Below are 4,392 nucleotides of genomic sequence, written 5' to 3'. Positions count from 1 at the left end.
ATTTCTTCCTTTTAATCTATTTCTCCATTCCAATAATCATGTCTTCTTTCAATTCCCTTTCACGTGTTATGGATTTATTATTTACAATGAGTGAGTAGTTTCTTCACTTGATGGGGAGTTGATTAAAAGGAACTCTTGAGTTGGAAGGATTGAAAGAAAAATTATAATTGGGTTAACTGTTGAATTGCTATCCTGTCACCAACGCCAATCCCTTTTGAATTAAGTGGGTTGCAGCTTGTGAACAGATCTAGCATTCCAACTTGTTTGACTTTCCTTTACTTAGTAAAGGATGACCAAACAGAACAACCATTAATTATAAATTAATCTTAAAATCACTCCATCAACAATAGAACTTCCAACTAATCAACTCCCAGTCAAGGCTTTTATTCATATTATTTAAATTTCCTCAATTTAATTTTCAATTTACTTAACTCAACTTCTTGGAACATCTGATTAATAAAATAGCACACTTTCTGCAACTCGTTGGGAGACGACCTGGGACTTAAAACTCCCAGTAATTTTTAATTTAAACTCTCTGTGACATATTTCTAAATTGATAGGCAGATTTTTGGTGAGTTAAGAACTATACTTGCAACGTAACTATTTTAATAATTTTTAATTCACCAGCTTCTGCATCTCATCAATTTTTGGCGCCATTGTCGGGGAGTTGCAATAGAGTGCTGAATTTATTAATTAGAATTTATTTCTTTGCATTTTATTTTATTTTGCTACTATGAGTTGCATGTTTCTTCTGTCAAATGACGCGTTCACTTCCTGATCCGCGCTTGCTAATATTTGATCCTGAAATTGAAAGGACTATTTCACGAATAAGGCGAGAACAGCGTCGGTTAGCCCGCTCTGAGGGCGGATCTGAAAGTGAACTTGAGGAAGAAACCAGCCCCCGTTCTACTGATTCGATTGTTTTACGTGCAGAAGACATGGCATCTAGGAGAGTTACCATCCAGGAGGAAGGAGCCCCTGATTTTACAATGCAACCATTTCAAGCGCATCATCCAGCGGTAGCTACAGGTTTCGAAATAAAGACCACACTGCTAAATTTGATGCCCAAGTTTCATGGCCTACCTGCTCAAGAGCCTATCAAGCACTTGAGAGATTTCCAGGCAGCCTGTTCTACTATCAGGCGTGACGGTACTGATGAAACTTCAATTCTGCTGAAAGTTTTTCCGTTTTCTCTTGAGGGAAAAGCAAGAGAGTGGTACTACACTCAACCTCTAGCAAATGTATCCAACTGGGATACACTCAGAAAGGAGTTTTTGGAAAAATTCTTTCCATCTAAAGTTACTGATAAACTGAGGAAGGATATCTCCACAATTGTTCAGGATGACAATGAGACTCTCTTTGAATACTGGGAGCGCTTCAATAATCTTTTGGAAGCATGCCCCCACCACATGATTGACAAGATAGTGCTACTCAGCTATATCACACAGGGTATGAGGCCCCAAGATAAGACCACATTAGAAAGTGCCAGCAATGGGTCTATGAAGAAGTACAAGACCACGGATGAGGCTTGGCAATTGATCAGTGATTTAGCTGAATCTACTAGGAACCACAGACAGAAGCAGGGCCGTTCAAAAGCTGTTGCAGAAGTATCCTCTAGCAGAGAGACTGCTGCTCTAACTCAAAGCATCTGTGAAATGACCAACTTGCTGAAGCAAATGCAATTGAATCAACAACAAGCTCAGCAAGCTCAACCTCCCCCACCATAGCAAAACCAACAACTAGTCCCACAAAGAGTTTGCGGAACTGTGCTGATTATAGCCATTACACTGATGAATTCCCGCAGCTCCAACAAGAAGACAACATGGTGGCATCCACTCACAACTTCTATGACCGCCCCAACCAAGGGTACAATCAGAGTGGAAATAATAACCATGGATGGCAGGACAATTCAAACCATAATTGGATGGACAACAATAACAGAGGAGGCAGAGATAATCAGGAAAATCAGAGGTGGAATAATAACAACAGCAGGTAGCAAAATCAACCTTACAGAGCACCTCACCTGAGGCAAAACCAAGGACCACAGAACAATCAACAGCAGACCTCTCAATTTACTCATTCTTCTTTATCTTCTAATGAAGAGCTACTACAATCTTTTGAGTGAAGACAACAGACCATGGAAAATAACATCATGAATAGTATTAATGCCAGTCTGAATGGTCTCACCTCTACTCTGCAAGCTTTTATGACATAGCTTGGATCAACACAAAATTCCAGTAACCAACCTTCAAGTACCATTGGAATCCCCTCTCAACCATTACCCAATCCAAAGGGAGGCATTAATGCCATCACCCTGAGGTCCGGAACCACACTGTAGGAGAGGAATCAGGAGGAACCAAGCTCACCAGAATACGCCTCAGCTGAAGAGGTGGTAGAAATAGAAGATGTTAAAGAGGAAGAGGATATATAGGGCACATCTGAAGAAGAAATAGCTCAACCACAAGAGGAAGCACCAAAAGGCGCAGACGCCACAGAAAGCACTACTCCTATTCCCTTTCCACAACTTGCAAGGAAGCCCAGGAAGCAGCCGGAACCCGACCCCAAAATGGTAGAAATATTCAAAAAGGTTGAGGTAACTGTTCCTCTTTTTGATGTTATTTAGCAGGTACCTAAATATGCAAAGTTTCTAAAAAACTTATGTATCCATAAAGACAAAATAATTGAATTAGAAACTATTCCTTTAGGTAGTTCTATATCTGCTTTAATGGGAGGATTACCTGAAAAATGTAGTGATCCAGGTCCTTATATAGTTAGTTGTACTATTGGTGGTGTAGTAATTTATGATTGCATGTGCGATTTAGGAGCATGTGTTAGTATAATGCCTTTGTCTATATATGATATTTTGAGGCTCCCTCCCTTAAAAAGGTCGGCAGCTCGTTTTGTGTTAGCAGATAAAAGCATTATTACAGTGGCTGGAGTTGCTGAAGATGTTTTGGTGAACATTAAAGGGCTTACATTTCCCACTGATTTTTATATCTTGGAGATGCCCCATAATGATTCAGATAAGCCATCATCAATCCTACTTGGAAGACCATTCCTGAAGACATCAAAATTCAAACTGGATGCTTTTTCAGGAACATACTCCTTTGAAATAGATGGCCGCATAGTAATCTTCAATCTGAATAGAGTCATTGACAACCCCCAGAGGATCATTCTATCTTCCAGTGTGATGTCATAGACGAAAGTGTAGCTGAAGTTCACAAGGAAGAATTTGAAGAGAGACACACTGGACAAGGTCCAAGTGTGGGGACCCTCTTAACTGACAGTGAAGGCACTTTGCCATTTTCACAAGCCCCGGGTAATCCAGAGCCTGCCCATGATCAAAAGTTAGAATTGAAACCCCTCCCTCCACATCTCAAATATGCGTATCTTGAGGATGAGCAGAAGCTTCCAGTTATTATCGCAAGGGAACTGACTTCTCAATAAGAAGAGCAGTTACTTAATGTACTGAGGAAGCATAAGAAGGCAATTGGGTGGAGTTTGGCAGACATAGTTGGAATCAACCCTCAAGTATGTGAGCACAGAATATTTTTAGAAGAGGGAGCAAGACCTGTCCATCAACCCCAAAGAAGATTGAATCCCACCATCTTGGAAGATGTCAAAAAAGAAGTGACCAGACTATTGAAAGCAGGTATCATATATCCCATTTCAGATAGTGAATGGGTAAGCCCAGTACAAGTGGTGCCCAAGAAATCTGGAGTCACTACAGTGAAGAGTGAGCATGGAGAGCTCATAGCAACTCGAGTTCAGAATGCTTGCAGAGTCTGCATTGATTACAGGCGTCTCAACCAAGCTACCCGTAAGGATCACTACCCACTTCCATTCATCGATCAAATACCGGATCGCCTGTCAGGTAAATCACATTATTTCTCTTTAGATGGTTACACAGGTTATTTCCAGATTCATATAGCTCCTGAGGATCAGGAAAAGACTACTTTTACATGTCCTTTTGGAACTTATGCTTACAAGAGAATGCCCTTTGGCTTGTGCAATGCACCAGCTTCTTTCCAAAGGTGCATGATGAGTCTTTTCTCTGATCTTATTGAGGACTGTATGGAAGTTTTTATGGACGATTTTAGCGTTTATGGTGATTCTTTTAGCCTTTGCTTAGATGGATTATCTAGAGTATTAGATAGATGTGTTAATACAAACCTTGTATTGAATTTCGAAAAATGCCACTTTATGGTAAAACAAGGGATTGTATTAGGACATGTGGTATCTAATAATGGCATTTCTGTAGACCCAGCAAAGGTGAATGTTATTTCTAGTTTACCTTACTCCTCTTCTGTGAGGAAAGTCCGTTCGTTCCTTGGCCATGCAGGTTTCTACAGGAGATTTATTAAGGACTTTAGTAAGGTGGCACTTCCCTTA

At 40.3% G+C, this 4,392-nt stretch overlaps 1 non-coding gene across 1 annotated transcript; it reads right to left on the bottom strand.

Annotated features, from left to right (window-relative positions):
- Positions 1 to 1,307: 1,307 nt before the first annotated feature.
- Positions 1,308 to 1,415, bottom strand: LOC148561547 (small nucleolar RNA R71). Its single transcript, XR_015888313.1, has one exon. It is a non-coding gene; the product is annotated as a small nucleolar RNA R71 (small nucleolar RNA).
- Between the last annotated feature and the right edge of the window lie 2,977 nt (positions 1,416 to 4,392).

Source organism: Arachis ipaensis, chromosome B6, assembly GCF_059453495.1.
Source record: "Arachis ipaensis isolate K30076 ecotype BB chromosome B6, ASM5945349v1, whole genome shotgun sequence".
Lineage (NCBI taxonomy): Eukaryota > Viridiplantae > Streptophyta > Magnoliopsida > Fabales > Fabaceae > Arachis > Arachis ipaensis.
This window is presented reverse-complemented; position numbering and strand designations above follow the sequence as displayed.